We start from the raw sequence: 20,202 nt of genomic DNA, 5'->3' as shown, positions 1-20,202 counted from the left end.
AAGCAAAGCAGAAGCAGATAAAGCTGTTCCTCTGCACTTCCCATCAGCAGCGATGTCCGGCCACCTCCCGAGAAGCAGGGCTGCGGTACGCGTAGCGGTTGCTTTGGGAAGGCCAGAAATGAATCTCGCCTCCCCTTCCTGCTCCTCTCCCCCAGTTTATATTACTGAGCTGATGTCATATGGTATGGAATATCTCCTTGGTCAGCCTGGGTCAGCTGTCCTGGCCATGGCCCGTGCCAAGATCATGCCCACCCACAGCTATTGGTGAAGGTGGGGGAAGGAATGCTGGAGGGACAGCCCTGATGCTGTGCGAGCGGTAGTCATAATATTGATATCAACAGTAAGCACAGCACTGCAGGAGCTGCTGTGGAAAATCACTACCATCCCAGACCCACTACAGACAGTCACAGGAATGCAGACATATTACAAACACTATTGTTTCTGTGTTCAAACGAAACACACAGTCAGTAATATCAATCATGAAAACATCTCCTTAATTGTAGCATTCTTTTTTCATAAAGTGTATGTTCAAAAGACCTTGTAAACTCTTACAAGGGCTCCAAGTTTGCTGCATGTCCAATATGTTCATGTGGCTGCACAGCTTCTGAAGTTGTGTTCTATGTTCTGCATTGTCAGTTCCCAGACCTGTAGGCAAAACCTCAGATTGAACGTCGTATTCGTTAACTGACATCTTCAAGTCTGGAAGCCTGGTAACCCGGACCTTGGATGACAAAACAGACCAAGTTGAAAACATAACTCATCAGTAGTCTAACTCTAAGCTACTCTAAGTGAAGCTTTAAACATGTACCCATTTATTGATACCTCTAAGTAATTGGTTTTCTCCCAATGTCCCAACAGGCACGTTCCCATGTTTAATTCTTCTCCAGATATTGCCATCTTTTTCATCATAATAGTGTCGTAAGGAACTCGTAGTTAACTCCATGGAACACAACCAAGAGAGCAACCAAGTAAACAATTCAAGCCCTGATTACACAAGTTACAGCTGAAATACACACCACACAGAATAACTTCCTAGACCAAAATAGAAGAAGAAAACTGCTGGGGGGACACAGTTAGAAAAACTCTAAACAAGAACAAAAGCATGGCAATCAGAAAAAGGCTGAGATGTGCCATATAGAAAAGGAAGCTGCTAAAGAGAATTACTTCCAGGAATTCCCAATTTCCACTTTATTTTTCATCTGAAATTGACTGAATGCTCAGATGGAAAACAGCATCACACATTCCAAAACACTAACTAACTGTACTCTTGGACAGGACCAAGCAGCCACAAGAGGCACGTCACGATCCTGAGATGGAGGGGTGGCCTTTCTGATGAACTTGTCCAGACAATTAAAAAATAACCAACTCTTTAAGCAAAACTCATCTCTAAGTCAATCTCCTACCAATAAAGTTTGGGGAGAATAGGAGAATGCTGAGAGGAAACACTCATTGCATGGAGGGCTGTTACCTTCTAGTCAGTCTTACCCAGAAGAATATTTGCCAGTGCCTTTATTACAGGCCAGGGAACTGACAGAACAATACAAACATGGCACTGACTAATATTTTCATTTCAGCAAAACCTGAAGAGTTGACTCTGAGAAAACCAATAATTAAAACCATTTCATCCCATGCCTGAGATTATTGCCATGAGAAGTTATCTCAGTTTACCACAGAATGGCTGTGGCTGGAATGGCCCTCTGGAGATAATTTCATCCAAACTCCCTGCTCAAGCAGGGACACCTAGAATCATGTGCCCAGGACCACATGCTGGTTGCTTCTGATTATTTCCAAGGACAGAGACTCTACAGTCTCTGAGAAACCTGTTCCAGGGGTCAGACGCCACCACAGTAAATTATCCAACAGTATTACCTGAATACCGTGTGGAATCAAATTGAACTTGGAACGGACAGAAGCAAAGAAAAGAACAGGTGCTCTTGGTAAAGGAGTTTAGATACAAATATTTTGTAATGCTGCAATTCTATACCTCCCATTGGGTCAATTCCAGTTGTGTTTCCCAAGGTCAGTACTCTTTGTGTAGTTCTCCTTTAACTGTTTGATGAATAGAATTAGTTACCTAAGGAAAAAAAGTCACTGCACTTGAGGTGAATTCCAACATAACTTTACAATAACTGCAATGAAACAAATCTTCCAAGCTTAAAATGACACGAGTATTAAACAAATAAAACCAGATTTTGTTACTCATTAAGGAAGGAGCTTCCTGAATGGGACAGTACTCAAACACAGTTTCATTTACAGAGGCTACCCTTCCCCCGTTGAATCCCCACAGATGCAAAAGCAGCAATAACGTTTTCTGGAAGAAGATACTGAATTGAGAAGAATTGAAGAAAAAAAATCGCATAAATCTCACTTGATTTTGCAGGAAAACAAACCAAGAAAGCTGACTTCTCAGAATCTGGCCAATAGTAGATATTTCTTGTCAATACTAATGAGGAGTTAAATTTGAAAACTAAGTTTGCAGTTCATTACTGCTTTCTTACAGAAAATAACACACAAAGAGAAATAAAAGAACATGCCATTGAAAATCTGATAAATATTACCTTTGGGTTCCACTCAAGTTCATTACCAATGGGTGTCACTCTACAAAGTCCCCAGCCTGAGGTGGCAGACACTGAAACTTGGCAGATGAGTGAAGCAGCTGGTAACTTTGGACTTGACATGTTCTGCCTTCATCTATATAGTTAATTTTGACACTACAGAACATATTTTCCTTCTCTTTTGGGGAAATATCTAGCACCTGAGCCCTTCAGAGTTGGAGAGGAAACAAAGAATTATTATAGTTGTAAAGTTTCTTCACCTCCTTGTGTCTAAAAAAGATTAAACTTTCACAGCACAATGTTCAGTGGTGTGTATGTGGAGCCATTCTGGCTTCCCTTCAGCACAGGCAGCATGGGAGAGCTTTTTAAAAACATTTTGTACAGCAGAGATTTTTTTGCTAGTTTTCATGGTGGGTTAACTTTAACTTAGCAGTAAAAGTTCTAAATTACTTTGTATTAAAAAGTGCACATGAATAATTTAAACCAAAAAAAAATCCACATTTTTACCTGTGAACAACTGTTTTCTGACATAAACCATGAAATGCCAGCTTCTCCACATTTTTAACAGCAATCTTATTACCAGGTTCCTTAAAATACCCATTAATTCCTTCAGCAAGAATTGTATATTGGTCCTTCTGCTGATCTACTCTTCGACCAAAGTAGTTTGTTGCATTTACAACGTGGAGAGGCAGAATCTGAAAGTATAAAATACGTTATAAAGACAACTGATGGTTTCTTAAGTTAATGAGACGTTTTCATATTGAAGATGACCTACCTCTTTCCAGCCTAAAGAGATGACAAATACTGCTGTACACATGCATTTCAGAAGATGATGTCCTCTTATTACTCCAAAGATTAGGAATAATCCTGAATGAATGAATCCTTATGAATGGTAACTGTCCATAGCCCAGTCCAGACTGGACACAAGTTTATAGAGCAAGATCTATTAGGTCTTGGTGGTATTCCACTTAAACCAACACTAGTGAACTACAGTATTACCTGTCAAGCTACTAACCACTAAGGCATTTCACATCATTCAAGCTTAATTTTAAGTGGTCTCCAACCTTACAATGAGATTTAGAAGAACTGACTGGGGAAGCGTGACGCCTTCCCTCTTTTTGCACAGAAAATGCTTGACATAAGCTATCAAGAACACCAATTCACAAAATGCTGGGTGCATTTCATCCAAAGGCTCATGCTAGGCACAAGTACTGAGATACAGCTGAGTGTATGAGGCCAGACAGAAAAGAAGACCAGAAAGGTAATTTCCACTTACTAAAACCCTAAAACTCTCACAGTGCAACTAGAGATTCTTAAAGGAAAGCAACATGATACCGAGTTCTAAACAAAAGAGACAGTGAACACTTATCCAATTGACAACTGATTTGTAAGACATATATCCAGGCTCTGCAGTCAGCAGAAGCAGAACTAGATGAGGAAAGAGGCCACAACTGCTGTCTTGAGTGCACAAAAGGGAAGTACAAGTTTATAACAGGAGTATTATGAAATCTGTCCAGGTTTCAAGCACTCAAACTGTATCTATAGGTTATCAACGAGTTTCAACTACCAGCTGCCAACAAAAGCTTATTTATTAGGCAGAAATGGAGTGACACCAAGGAATCCACCCAGTTTTTATTGTGTATTCTCACAACCTATGATTTTTGGGAATGGGGAACACCCATTGATTGCATGACTTGAGCGCACCTGAATTCTAGCAAAAGACAGGACAGGAAGAAAGTGTAAGCAGCTCATCCAAAAAGGAAAGCACCCAGCAGTTCTCAGATCCAAGTACTAACCTTGAAAGGAAGCACCAGTGTCTACACATCTACCCTCAGCAATCATTATCCAAGGTGGAGACGAGACAGACTCTACAGTACTGCTGTACAGGAAGACTATCTAGTAAAGTCGGGACTGAAAAGCCAAGTGAAGGGAGTTTTGACATACAAATTGTTACTGAGATGTGAAGAGCCACTATAGCAAAGTCAAACCAGTAACCAGGAAGGTTTCATGACTATTTAACTACTAAAAATGGCAGTGTGAATGTAACAGGATTCTATCAAAACTGTTTTCAAAACCACAATGACACCTTAGTAGGAAGCAACTGCTCCATCTAGAAGAGAGAATTTATATCCCATGTCTATGGACAGTGCAAATAGAGAAAATATTTGGTTCAATTGACAAGGCCAGAATATACTCATTTTTCAGGAAGTCTGCATCAACATGACAGAGAAGGAAAAATCCTCCCTTTAACTCTTGTTAAACAGGCATGATCTTCCACTGCAACGTTTCTTCACTCCAGAGGATTGTGTTTGCTCTACTACAAAAATAATGACATTTACAGGACCTTTAATCTTTGCCTATTTTGGTTTATGTTCTAAATAGATAGAGGAAAGGAATAAACAGAACAAATGTCCTCTTCCCATAGAACATGAGCCTCCAATGCAGGAGAAAACCTAAGGTAAACTCAGAACCACCTACAAAACAATTTTAGGTCAAGCTAAAGATTAAGGGAAAATCTGACACACACTTAAGCAACAGAGAAACTAAAAAAGCTAAAAATCTCCCAAATACCCAAGAGATGTGGGATATGTACTACATTAACATGAAGGTAATATGCTAAGGAGGTATTTAAGATGTGTTCCTGGTACACCAAACCAAGCGAAAAAGCAATAACTGTAACTTACCATCAGATATCCAGGTGTTTGTGTCATTGTATCTGGGATATGCTGGGGCACGTCTCTTTGTAAATTAACTTGACGACGATCCAGACACACTGTTCTGTTTCTACATATTTAAAAACTGGTTTTAGAACAAAGCCCTTTTACTTGTAAACTATTTTTGATGTGGCTTACAACATCTTTTAACACTAACATTTCATCAGCCCTCAGTATTCAATTTCTGTTTCAAGTAGCACCAATGACTGGAGATTAGACAGAAGTGGCCAAAAAGCTCTTGTTGGACAAGTTTATACAACAAAACCAAAAATCACCAGGAAACTAGTTCCAGAATAAAACAAAGACTAACACTGAATTTTGTGTTACTTGCAACAAGGGTCATCCACACTAGAAGGAATATCTGAGGGCTTCATCCAAGGCCCTGTTAGAATCCAGTTAGACACAGCTCAGAGAAGTCATCTACTTACCTAATCTGGAGGGACAGAAGAGAACAGAGGAGAGAGCAAAGCATAAGCCTTGGGCAATTATGGGCTAGAATACTAATAAAAAGAGCCTGAAGTTCCCTCAAGAACACTTGGGCAGGAATGATAATTATGATATCCTGTCAGGCTACATGAGATTTGTCTCCAGAAAATGTTGGTATTTTGATTTTCGTAGCAGTATCTAAGAAGAGTGAAACTGATGCAAACGTAACCACAAGAAAAAGAGTCATGAGCAAAAAATGGTTTCATAAAAGTATCCAACAGGAAAATTGAGCAAGAAAAAAGAAGCAGCATCATTGAGGCATATACCACCTTCCTACACCAGTACGGGTGGTAAGAAAGCTTGGCAATTCCTTACCTGCAAGCCCCAAATGTTTTAAGATGGGTACACAGTGGCCTTGACAATTTCTGGTATTCTTCATCTTTTAGCACCTTGGCAGTCAAACCAGGCAGTTCTGGGGGAACTTCAGCTTCTGCCTGCTGCAAATAGCGGAGGATCCCAAGTGCATCACACTCGTTTTCTGTTAACAGAACGACTGACTTTGTCTTTGTGATCTCTTGGTCTACAGAAGAATACTAAAACAAATACACACGTATTTTTAACAGCTTCTGTGTATCCACTACTTTGTGATCAAATGCACTATTAACCTGGTAACGGTTTGTCAAACCTTTATCGCATTACAGAAGTTGTCAGGCATGCTGTGTACACGATGAGCAAAGATTCTTGGAGAGGAAAACTGAAATGTGTCACACAAGTGGCATCTGTAGCTTCCAAAGACTGCATGCATTCATCTGTTAAAGCTAAGCACACGGTTTATACACACTTGTAAGTGTACTACTCGAAGCATGTGAAGTGTGACATCACTTTAACAGTGGCTGTTTCCATCTCTCCATCCACTGATTTAAGAAGCAAGAAAAAAGGTCCTTCCCAAACCACTTTGTCATGGTTTGCCATGACAGCCTTTTCTGGTGAGAGGGAAGGGGCTGTAAAGATGGCTCCTGGAAGAAGCTGCTCGCAGCTCTCCCCAGCTCTGAGCCAGACCTACTGCTGGGGCTGAGCCAATGAGACACCTCCACCATCACTTTGTAACAAGAAGCCTGAAGAGGAGGTTCGTTCACTGTCCATACAAGGCTGTACAACCTAAAGGTGGATACAAACCAGAGGGCTGGTAATTCATGTAATCTAGACATGCTTTACTGTGTATTTCTTCTTTTAAGAAGCACAAAGCATTGTTATATGCCAAAGAACATCAGTAAATCCTAAATCTTCTGTTAAACTTATAATGTACAATATACAACTCTCACACAGGGTGTGAATTTCTGACAGCTTCCAGAAGCAAAATTAAAACCCATCACAATCAAAATCTCACATCGCTATTTTCTTATACGTGTGATTTTTGATGATTTGTCAGTGTTGAAGTTTCTCACTGAAGTACCACTGAAGAAGTTTCACACTCCATAAGCACAGTGCACTACCTCAGATAGTCTTAAACAAAAGCCCCAAAACATGGACATTTGCAGTGCTGCCAAATCACTAGACTTTTCACAAAAAGTGATGTTTTTCCAGTTTCATGTCATGCTCAGAATGTCTGGTCTTAGAGACTTCCCAACATTTTCAATCCCCAAATGATTATGTTTTGAGTCATTGAAGAATTCAGATCATACTTGTAACATTTGATACAATTGTTCAGCTCTATACCACACTGACTGGAAGTTCCATGAGAAGACACCTCAGGATATACAGTAGCTTTCTCAAAATATTAGGTCAAATTAATTTCTGCACTGTGTGGCACAGAGCAGTCAAACAAGCATTTTACTAGCTCTGTCTTTGGAAAACTCACTTGTAGTTGTGCCACTCAATCAACAACCACAAAAACATTCGGAACATTCTGGTCACAAACAACTAAGACAGCCTACATTGCATTCAAGTGTCATTAAGACAACAGAAGTATTCTTACTTCCTCAGATTTTCACACTTTTAGCTGCTTCTTTGTTCTGCCCAAGTATTAACAACATTGGATGAAGCTGTCTGGAGCATCTCTGGTATATTTTCAGTAGCTCAAAAACAAGTTGTGCCTCCTTCCACCCAGGACACAAGATAAGTGCTAGTGGCTAGACGTGTATGTACAAAAGAGTTACAGTAGAGCATGAGACAACTGTTTAGAATCTTAGTCATTGTACTATTTCAGAATTTAGGGCAAAACTAAAATCCGCAAAACAGGCCTTTCAATGCTTCAAACAGAAGCTTTTAACACCATATCACCTCTTCAATGCAGATGGTACAGGCCCGAGGAACCGTGCACCAAGCTGGAGACAAATGGATGTGCAGCAACACACGGTGAAAGGTCCAAAAGTTTCATAGAAGCAGAAACATCTTGTCTTACTTGGAGCTGTGTGAGCCATTTTCAGTGGTCCCTTACAGCCTCAGTGAGTCTGTGTTTCTGTGATCTAATGCATTAGAAAATGAATGACAATGTTTTAAAAATCAAACCAGACATTTCCATTTCACTATGTAACAGCCCCTGAAAAATCAAGCTTCATCGAGTATCAAAGTGATATGACATTAACCACTTGTTAGATATTACTTGATAAATAAGTTACAGACTCCCACACTCATGCAGTCCATCTCTGTCAATGTCTAAGCAGATGGCCTAAATAACCTGGGAAGCATCATGAAGATACTCTAAGATGACATCAGATGCACCCATTCTCAACATGCACTACCTTTTGGATCATTCATTGACATTTGCACCTTAGAACACAAAACCTGCAGTACTCTAATATATACATCCTCCACTCCTGTTTCTCAAGGTTTGTAGCAACAGCTCAACTGCAAAAGTGTAAGAATTGGTGGAATATACAAGAAAGGATTATTTCCCTGACATGAGACGGCAACTACATCACATCCTTGAGCTATTGGTGGCCAACAGTAAGATTCAGTGGAGTTAGGGCCTAAAACTTTTTTCCAAGTAAGTTCCTACAGAAAGAGAAATAAAGAGTTCTACCTGAAAATCGTGTGCTTGAAACACCAACAAGGCAACACAAAGCACTGAGCAATTTAAATGCCTTTGACCCACTGCATAATACATTTCCTTAACACACAATATGATACAAGTTCTTCTGGGATGAGGAGTTAAATTCTTACATCTAATTCAAATGCCATCATTTGTAGCAGTGGTTGATAGATCAGACGAAACTGTATAATTCTACAGTCTCTCTGAAGCATAATTTACTCAACCGTATGAACAACCTCCTACACATTCCTCAATCAAAATTAGTTACTATAATATTTAGTATCTGAAAGTTAAGGTATGATACTAGTCTTAAAAATACTAAATGTTATGTATTACATTAGCATTACCCGTTCCAGATCTTCAAGAAGTGGTGCTGTTTCCAGAATTGATGGTGGCTTCATTTTCTTGCCAAGAAAGACAAAGTTTCTTTCTTCAAGATTTTGAAAACTCTGAAACCATATGAAATAGATGACAAAGGCAATACTTAGTAGATGGGTTTGAGCTTACATCCAACTTAAAAACTATTTTTTTGAGAAGAATTAGACAAAGAAATGTAAACACAAATGAAGTACAACTCACACACACGTCACACAGAACAGAGCTGAGACTCCTACTGTCCCCTGACTTGGCCATGGCCTCTGTTTCTTGCTTTTTTTCTTTTTGTCTCTTCCCCTGCATTTTTTTTGCCCTTCATATTTTCACAGAGGCACCACCAACTTTGCTGGCTTGCTGACCTTTGGTCTGGTCTTGTTGCTGATGTGGCTGGATTCAGTCCCTGGTGTCCCTCCACAGAGTCCCTCCACAATGACCACTCTTGTAGCCTCAACACTACCCACACCTCCACATATATGACACACGTTTGCAGAGGTTAAATGGAAGTTATATCCTGGAATTACCTGTTGCTCATTTTCAGTTCTATGTGTGTTCAAAGGATCAGAATTTAAGTGCTGCTGAAGCCTGAGAAATATACAAATATTAAATTCAATGTAAATGCAAAAGGAAAGTGTAATCGATAAATATCACCAATATTTCTAAAATGACACGAAACAGTTCACCTACAAAATATCTCTGATGTATTACCTGTGCCAACAAAAACCCTCAAATAGGAAAGAAGAAATCAAAAAGTACCATTTTGGATGTAAAATTTACTATTAGGTTTTAGGTATCTGAAAATAACCCGAAGGTTTTTTTAACCAAGACAATTGGTGGGTTCCTCAACTTCAGAAGAAAATCAGATGGGACTGAAGGAAAAAGGTGTCTTAAAGTTGCAAAAACATGAAACAATGTATCTTTGCAACAGTTAAAACTTGAATTAAAAACACCCCTCAGGTTGTTTACATATGCAGCAAGTGATTTGCAGCATAATAAAAGCCTTGCACAAGTCAACTCAGTCAGATTTCATTCAGCTTGAAAACTTTATAAATCACACTAAGAATAAAAGAAGGCAACTGAATATGCTGAGTGTGCAGAAACGTACTGCCTCATCACAGCCTTGTTTTCAAGCTACTGTTTAGAAAGAATTGCTATTTTTACTGTGTTCTGGATAAGTATCAGCAGCTTCTAATGACCTCCTTCCCCAATACCATGTGCACACATCTTGTCTTACCCTCTGCCCTTTTAGCTAAGAAGAGTAACTGGAAACATACTGCAGCTCCTAATTATCTGGCTACACAATTGGTTCAAATATGTAACATACTGTACCATACCTGTCTGTGTGAACTGCTGGATTTTCCTTGAAAGGCAATCCTGGGATTGTTTTGACAATCTATCAAGAAAAGACAAACCCTTTTCTGGCAGTAAAATACTGTTTAAGAGCAACATTTCAGAAAAAAAAAGATTACTGAGCTCAAGGTGGTTTTCTTACCTAACCGAATTTTCTTCATTAAGAATCAAGCATGCAACAAGAACATCAGCCACACAGGAGAATTAGATCATGTTCACATCTCAAGCTATAGCTTCTGGCAGCTCTTTCTTTGAAGAATCTGCCCCTGTATTCCCCCAACAACTACCAAAAGCTGGCCACACAAAACCACTACACATCTTCACAGCACTAGAGCAAGTGAGCACAAAAGGAGACACAACCTGTTCAAAGTCCATCGTTGCAATCTAAAAGACCAAAACCACCAGAACCACAAACTTGAAGGACAACGTTCAACTAGATCAAGAGTTAGTCCCAGATTTGTTACAGAAAAGGACGTGATAGCTGACTACAGTATTCCTAATCTGCCTTACAGATGCTTCACTTAATTCATTCTGACATTTGAATAGAAAATCTAACACTTACAGATGTGGTAGTTTCACTGTCATCTGTGTTGGAGCTTTGTCATGTCTTTTCATGAACAGAACCAGATACAGCAAGATCTAGAAAGACAATTTTAAAAGATGCAGAAACACGTTTGTGATTATCTGAATCTATGAAAGGCCAGTGTTTTTACAGTTGGTTGCAACTGACTTCTTTCTCTGCTTGTCTCATTTTCTAATGGCAAAAAGAACAACCAAAAGACAGTTGTATTTACATAAAGACATGCAAATGAACCGAGTGAACAAGGACAGAGGATATTTATAGTGATTCCAGTCTGTTTTAAACAAGACAACTCACAGAAAACATTCAAGTTACCTCTGTGTAGAGAAATCCCTCTAAACTCAAATCAAACAGTAAGGTATCACTGATCAATGCTACAAGTTATTTCAACAGTATCTAATGCTTTTCAGCATATCAACAAATGACCCTGCAACTCACCCTTTGTCTTATCAAGCACAAAATGCTTTAGAATATTCCTGCATCTGCTGATTTGATTGCTCTTTGTAAAGTCTGATACATAGGCAGTGTTTGTTAGGATACCTTTTGTTCCACTTGTTGGATTCCAACTGATACAGTAGTTCAATATATCCAGGTAAAGACAAATGATGCACTGCATGAATGATTGCTGCCAACACACACGGTTCCCACTTGTTTCAGGATCTGTTGATACCTTCTGCTGGAGCAGCACTGTCCTCAAATCAAGTGCAGGATTAACAACTTTCATTGGAAGAGAGTCAAGATTTCATGATGTTTGGGTCTCCTGATAATCTGCTGAACTCACTGCATTCTCTTCAGCTTGCTCAAAATGAGCAAAGCTGCTTAAGACGAGATCATCATTAATGCATACCTAAAAAACCCAAGTCTTTGACTGACCAGAATCAACAAGCAAGTCACCATCACATACTGCTTTAGAATTTACTTGAAGCTGGAGACAACAGGAAGACATATGCAGTATGTACAAATGCTTTCTGAAGAGTACTCATTCCAGGGCAGGAAAGTTGGTCATATCTTCCTCTATGTTCTCCAAACAGGTGTTACTTACCAGTTTCATGCTTTTGCCTAAAATTCTGTGCTCAGTTTTCTATCAGCTTTAAACATTTTTAGAAAAACTATCTTAGTTTTATGTCCCTTTGATTCAGAGTGCATCCAAACCTGGCAGGAAAAAACAATATTCAACTTAAAAGTTCTTACTGGCTCAGAGAGAAGTGACACTTGCCAACTGTGATTCTGAACAGAGAAGGTATTCAAATTAAGATGTAATCCAAGTTATTGTCTACAGTGAAGACCACAGCTCTAATGTTAAAAGTCTTGGTAAAATACTCCAAATGGCAGCAGGTTTCAAACACATTTATTTTTGTCTACTAGGCAGCTGCTTAAGTCTGACAGTAGCTGCAGCAGAGATTTAGCAGGAGTTACGCACTTTGGTAAGTGCAACGAGCTTTCTTCCTTTCTCCCAACTGTTTGGGAATTCAGCCTTATGCACATATGAACTTGTATTTATTTTCATAACACCATGCAACTGCCTTCTTGAAATATCTTTAAGTGTATCACAAAGAAGGACAAGAGTACAGTAAATTCACATAGTTGTTCATCTGAAGTACTTGGGGGACTTCATTTGCTTGTCAGTACCTTCCAAAGAGGTTCACAAGTTTCCACCTCACAGAATTCATTCCAAAGTTCACAAACAACAGATTTAGAAAATAAATCTTCTAATAAGTTAATGATTGCCCTTCTACTGTATATGGCAAATTACAAAATTCACTTGCAAATAACACTTTTCGGTCTTAAATTTGTCACAAAGTTATAACTTCTACAGCAGAGTGCACAAAGAGGTTTGTAGAGATAAAAATATCTTACCTTTTCCCCTTTTATTGTCACATAAAGGAAAACATCAGATGTGGTATCTTCTACAGCACATACTTTGGCTGTCATCTGGGTAGTTGCTAAACAGAGTTATAAATACAGGAACAAGGAAAAAGATTAAAGCCATACAAAATTATCAGTATTTGTCACTTCCACCTTTTGACACAGAGAAAAGTAGAAATCACAATTAGATGTGTACACTATCTCTTTAGAGAAGTTAGTACAACTGTCATAACTTTTAAATGAAATAAGAAAGTAACAGGGCAATAAGAAGGGTTACAAAAATGAAGTTCTCCTTAGTCTTTGAAGGAAAATTGAGAGACAAAACAGATTAATGACTTCCACACACAAACTAGTCCTAGTTCTACACTAAAAATCTTTGTCAGAGTCTAAAAGATGAGCTATTCTGTAGTACAAATGCATACTTCCCAAGCCTGACCTTTACTTTTCTTGAAAGAAGCTTTATTTGTACATTTGTATAGCTTAGTTAGGCTCTTCATCCAAGCAAACACAGCTGATGAAGTCCACGAGTCAACTGTGAAGCACTGCTTCTGCAGACACTAAGGATGTGCCAGCAATGAAAAAAAATATCACTGCTTACAGTACAGTCTGGGAAATGAAATTCAGTGTTATTACTGCTTCTATAGGAACCTTTCCCTTCACTCTGCATGGTGACACACAGCTGGGTGTGGGGAAAAAATAAGTAAATCACGAGAAGCATTGCTTACTGGTTACCTTGGGGAGTTGATCAGCCTAAAGACCCTTTCTCATTTTCATAAACTCATCCTCTCCTCCCCAAATACAAGTATAGAAAACTCCACATAAAAGGTAAGTAAATGGGCAGGTAGTTTTTCAGGTAGAAGAATATAACTCAAGATTAGGATACCTCAGTGAAGAGTTGCTTTTCTAGTAAGACCAAAAGCTATCACAGAAAGACTGGATGAGCCACTGAAACTTCAAGTATGGGAAAAGACAAGAAGAGATTAAAGAGAAAGCAGTTCTGGACAATAAAGTGACTACTTAGAGCTCAATCTATTTTTTAACATGTGCAACAAAGATACTCCTCTTCTGAGCTGCTGCTTACATCCTCGTCAAACAACAACTGACAGGGTAAATCCGTAAGCCAGATTGTGATGTCTCCATGCAAAACTACAACAATACATTTGTGATGCTGAATCAAAGATTCAGGACAAATAGACAGAAAGGCTTCATTGTCCAAAACAACTGTCACATGAGTCCTACGTTATTTAGCCTATCCAAGAGCCAGATACCCTCTAGTCAACTGTCAAAATTGATGCAGCATGGAAGCCCGCAGTACTCAACATGCAGCTCCACAAATGTTTTTGCCTTAGTCCACACAGAAACCACTAATGTAGCTTCTTTCTGTATTTTTAACATACAACATTCTTAAATAAATACAAAATACAAGTACTACAATTCTCCAATGGTTTCTTTTCCTCAAAACAGAAATACCAATGACCATTTTGGCAGCACGTTTTATTTACCTTTGAGAAGGTTTTGAAAATACTGAGTAGCAGCACTATCCCATCTTTTAGCCGCTCTAGGAAAATAAACACAACCAACCATCCTACCTCAACAAAAACTAACAACTTTGGAAAAAGCTTTGGATACATGTCAAGAGATTACTTCAAGTCATGATAAATCTTCAGAAGTGCACCAATGAGACATAACAAAGGATTAAAACAGGTCAATAATAAAACTGGAATCACTAAGGAAGAAACATTCATTAATCACTAATCGGTTCTGTTTAAGAACTGCTCTTCTGAAACTGGTTTTGTAACCTCATTTCCTACCTTCTTCTTGAAACACAATCTCTTCTAAAAATAACTGATGTAACAAGACTTCATGCTTAGGAAACTTACTAATACAGTTATTAAACTCTACTTACACTGTTCCTGCAGTACTTCCACAGAAGCTGACATGCAGTGTCACTGGCTGTGTGCGATACAGTCTACATTTCTTTGCTCTATATGGGATCCACATGAATGCTTCCAGTGCCACCTGAATGCTTAAAAACAAAGCAGAAATAATCTCCTGTTACAAAGTAGATTTTATTCTTCAAAAGTCATTGGTCTCATATACATTCTTCCATTGTCTGCTGTCTGACAATACAGTTCTTCCAGAAGTTTAGCTCCCACTGTCATACATCCTGGAATCATCATTTTTCTCTCCAAGAGAGGTGCTACCAGGAGCAATTAATCTATAGATTCGCTCCAGGTATGAACATACTTCCTATTTAGAATCGTAGAATCATAGAGTGGCAGGGTCAGAAGGGACCTTTAGACATCATCTAGTCCAACCCCCCTGCAGAAGCAGCTTCACCTAGATCAGACTAGACTTTACCTAGGCTTTACTTAGACTTCTTATGGCATCCTAGTCTTCTTAGACTAGACTTCACCTAGACTTTACTTAAAGTCTTTCTGATCTTTTGCCATAAAATCTGAAGTATTTTCATGGCATTTAGCCCTCATACTACTACTACATATAGCACCTGGCACCATTTATTCCCCTCTACAATAATTACTGCTGTGAGAAACCAGGTATCATTAATACCAGCAAGAAGCAATCCTGATAAATACACTAATGTGCATTTGTACTCACTTTCCTAGAAATAACTTATTCTTTGTAAAGCTATCACCAGAGTGTTAATTTACCTTTTACACTTGATTTCACCTGAGACATTTCACAACCAGCAAAACACCTTGTACAGCAAGATTTTAACTATCATATATAACTATATAACTATCATTTTTGTTTAAATTTTTCTTTTGCAATTAAAAAACACCACTGGTTTACTTCTGGATGATCATATTTTAAACTTGAGGCATTGTCAACCTGGTTTCCAATACATCCAATTTAAAAACATTGTTTAACTTGAGATTTATTTTAAAATAAGCTTCATTTGCAGAATATTGAAAAAAATGGTAAAGCTTCTTGTACTCACAGCTGCATACTTTATTAGAGGAACTAACTTTAAATGTAGCTAAAAACTCAGAACAGTTATTCTGCAAACCGTATTTCTCAAGATTTCAGAAACTGCAGGTTTCACAGTGGTTTTATTTACAACTAGGAACCTGTAAAAACTCTTTTTCTTTGCAGTATGTCAAGACAGACTGACAGCTCTTAGCAAACAAGCCAGTAAACTGCAGTGGGGAAAAGATCCACAGAACAAGACTGGTTTGCATGCACACTTGCAATGGCCTGTTACATGGCTAGAAGTTTCTCGTGGACTCGAGCCACACCTCAATTAAACCAAAGCCTTGCTACTACCAATCTTAAGAAGCCTTCAGCAGTATTTGTATGCATCAACTAATGAAAAACTGTCAAAATAATCCAAACACACACTTATCTGACTTAACAAAAATATATTTGGCATAATCCACAAGGAAACATTGTGTTTGACAATGATCTGTACAGCGTATGATTGACTTAATAACTGCTCTACACCAGCACTTGAGCTCTCCACTGAAAACCACACAAACCTGAAAGAGAAAGAACAAGACCGTACGTTCTTCTAAATGGAGTGAATTACACTCAGGTTTGTTTAGAAGCGAGACTACAGTACTGATTATACGGCCTCAACCTGCTTTTAAAACACAGGCATTACAACTTATGCAGTTCTGAAGGTTACAGATAGGAAGACACAACTCACACTGATACCATGAGCTGTTTTTATACATGACAATTTTGTTTTGAAAAAGCATCCTGGATACTTCAGCCCCAAACCAATGCAAAGACTCTTGCTATCTACACAACACAACGGTGCTTTTACCTGTCCTCCTTCTACCGTGACTGGTTTTACCTCATCCACATCTTTGTAAGGTGTGTGGTAGAGCTGATTCATTGCAGCAGTCAGGTTTTTATATTCTATTTCATCGACTGTGTAAGGCTCACATCCTTTCATAGAAGCAACCCGGACTTTCAACCTAGGGCAAGGAGTAGATAACAAAACCAGGTAATATTAGACTTAAAAACATCCCTTTATTTGAGCAGAAGCTATCTGAGCAGCAAATCTAAAACCGAAACTTAATCTTTTAGTGAGGCCCGTTAAAAAGTACTCGGGCTGGACACTGAGCATACAGAATGTCAACAAGCAAAACAGCTTTCAACTTCAAGTCATTAGGTCATTAAATGACTTCTCAGCTTTCGAGTTTCTTCAGCACTGTAATTAATGGCACATACAATCTAAAAGGTATTGCTATTATCTAAACAGTTTGTTAAACCAAACACTGTGTAAAGTTCAGAGACATAAGGCTTCCCTATTGTTTTCAAGAACTATGTATGAAAACACAGAACACACAACAAACCCCATCAATGGGCTTTTCTTCATGCTCAAGAGTCTACAGGACAGTTGCTTTCTTTATAATAGAGTCATAGCTTTCTGCTTAGCCTTTGTAACCAGTTCTATCCCAGTCTCTCCTCTGATCTGGGTCTCCTGCTCTTAGGGGTTAATCCCAGTTCAACACCACACAGCTGCTTCCTAACTCTCCTGCAGTGGGATGATTAACAGAACTGGAAGGATTAAAGTGAGAAAACTCCTAGGTTGATGGGTGAAATAGGTAAACAAGGGGCAAAACAAAAGCTAGGTGTAGAAGCAAAGCAAAATGAGGAATACATCGTTTCCCATTGGTGGCCAGATGTTTATGCATCTCCTGGAAGGCTTCAGCGTGTATTAACACTGACTTGGGAACGTCTCTACTTATTGAATTTGGCTTCCCCTTTTCTCCTCCTTCCCCACAGGTTTTATTGCCGAGAACAACATCCTATGGTATGGAACGTCCCTTGGGCAGTTGGGGTTAGCTATCCTAGCTATATTCTGGGAAAGGGACTTTTCCCTGATGCCTTGTGGAATTGAGTAGAATCTAGCACTATACTGCACTGTATTTAAGATTACGTTGCACAGCTTCCAGTTTCGATTTTAGCTGCATCCCTACTGACCACTGTTGAGATTAAACAAGTATAAACACCTCTAACACATAAAAAGAAATGACAGAACATCCATGTGAGAAACAAAACAAGCTTCCTCGTGAAAGACTCGGGTCAGACTCTGCAGGGAAGCACTTGTATGAAGCGTTCTTGCAAGAGCGGTGTCCTAGCCAGCAGCACACCTGACAGGTACAACATTCGGCTCCTTATTCCCTATCCAGGGGCCCTCCCTTGTTTCCCCACTGATCAGGTACTCCAAGGTTTACAACTTCTCCAGGCACCTACAATCTCCTCAGGGGATGGCTGGTTTTTGTACATTATGACCCATTCCCCACAGGCCTGAGATTTAAAACTCTAGTTAACGCTACAAACAAGCAGGTAACTGTCCTATGGCCAGTGCACTGATTTACACCACACAGACACAGACAGCAGTCGAAACTCCATGTCTTAAGTTCTAATTCTGCAAAAGCAACATCAATATCTTACACCTGGGGCATCATGGCAAGGGGACGTCTCCTCCCCCCCAAAAAAACACCCCCCCCCCCCAAGCCAAGAGGCAAAGGGCACAAACCTCCCAAATGACCCAAGATGCCCCCAAATGAACCCCAACCCCTCCAAATGAGCCTAAAATCCCCCCAAATGAGCCCAAACCCCCCCTAAATGAGCCTGAAACCTCCTCAAATGACCCAAAACCCCCCTAAATGGCCCCAAAAGCCCCCCACATGAGCTCCAAACCTCCCCAAATGACCCAAAAACCCCCAAATGATCCCAAAACTCCCCTAAATGGCCCTATACCCCCCAAATGACCCAAGACCCCCCCAAAGGGACCCAAATGAGCCCCAATCCCCCCTAAATGAACCTAAAACCTCCTCACATGACCCAAAACACCCCAAAATGGTCCCAAAAGCCCCCCACTTGAGCCCAAAACCTCCCCAAATGACCCCAACTCCCTCCAAATGAGCCAAAACTCCCTCCAAATGACCCAAAACCCCCCAAAATGGTCCCAAAACCCCTCCACTTGAGCCCAAAATCTCCCCAAATGACCCCAACACCCTCCAAATGAGCCCCAACTCCCTCCAAATGAGCCCAAGACCCCCCCAAATGAGCCCCAACCTCCCCTAAATGAACCTAAAACCTCCCCAAATGAGCCAAACCCCCCCCAAATGAGCCCAAGACTCCCCCAAATGAGCCCAAGACCCCTCAATACCCCTCAAATGAGGCCCAAACCCCCGTAAGTGAACCAGAAACCGCCTCAAATGACCCAAACCCCCCAAACTTGTCACAAATGCCCCCCACGAGCCCAAAACTTCCCCAAATGACCCCAACTCCCTACAAATGAGCCCCAGCTCCCTCCAAATGAGCCCCAACCTCCCTCCAAATGAGCCCAAAACCCCCCCAAATGAGCCCAAAATCCCCCCAAATGAGCCCAAAATCTCCCCAAATGACCCCAACTCCCTCCAAATGAGCCATAACCCCCCCAAATGAGCCCAAGACCCCCCCAAATTGTCCCAAAAGCCCCCTACATGAGCCAAAACCTCCCCAAATGACCCCAACTCCCTACAAATGAGCCCAAGACCCCCCCAAATGAGCCCCCAAATGAGGCCCAAACCACCGTAAATGAACCTGAAACCTCCTCAAATGACCCAAAACCCCCCAAAATGGTCACAAAAGCCCCCCACGAGCCCAAAACTTCCCCAAATGACCCCAACTCCCACCAAATGACCCAAAACTCCGCCAAGAGAGCCCAAGACCCCCCAAGTGAGCCCAAGACCCCTCAAAATTGTCCCAAAACCCCCCAAATGAGCCCAAAACCTCCCCAAATGAGCCCAAAACCCCTCCAAATGGCCCCAACTCCCTCCAAATGACACAGAACTCCCCCAAATGAGCCCAAGACTTCTCTAAATGAGCCCAAAATCCCCCCAAATGAGGCCCAAACCCCCCTAAATGAACCTGAAACCTCCTCAAATGACCCAAAACCCCCCAAAATGGTCACAAAAGCCCCCCACGAGTCCATAACCTCCCCAAATGACCCAGAACTCCCGCCAAATGAGCCCCAACACCCCCCAAATGATCCCAAAACCCCTCAAAATGGCCCCAGCTCCCTCCAAATAACCCAAAATTCCCCCAAATGAGCCCAAGACTCCCCCAAATGAGCCCAAGACCCCCCAAATGAGGCCCAAATCCCCCTAAATCAACCTAAAACCTCCTCAAATGACCCAAAACCCCCCAAAATTGTCCCAAAAGCCCCCCACATGAGCCCAAAACCTCCCCAAATGACCCAAACTCCCTCCAAATGAGCCCCAAAACCCCCCAAATGATCCCAAAATCCCTCAAAATGGCCCCAACCCCCTCCAAAAGACCCAA

General features: G+C 40.4%; 1 long non-coding RNA gene across 1 annotated transcript; it reads right to left on the bottom strand.

The window, feature by feature from the left end:
* Nucleotides 1-12,893: 12,893 nt before the first annotated feature.
* Nucleotides 12,894-16,831, bottom strand: LOC133629214 (uncharacterized). The gene is made up of 3 exons (XR_009820982.1): nucleotides 16,685-16,831; nucleotides 14,801-14,920; nucleotides 12,894-12,971 (listed from the first exon to the last, which is right to left on the bottom strand). It is a non-coding gene; the product is annotated as an uncharacterized LOC133629214 (long non-coding RNA).
* Nucleotides 16,832-20,202: the final 3,371 nt, after the last annotated feature.

This window comes from Colius striatus, unplaced genomic scaffold, assembly GCF_028858725.1.
Source record: "Colius striatus isolate bColStr4 unplaced genomic scaffold, bColStr4.1.hap1 scaffold_34, whole genome shotgun sequence".
In the NCBI taxonomy this organism is placed as follows: Eukaryota; Metazoa; Chordata; class Aves; order Coliiformes; family Coliidae; genus Colius; species Colius striatus.
This window is presented reverse-complemented; position numbering and strand designations above follow the sequence as displayed.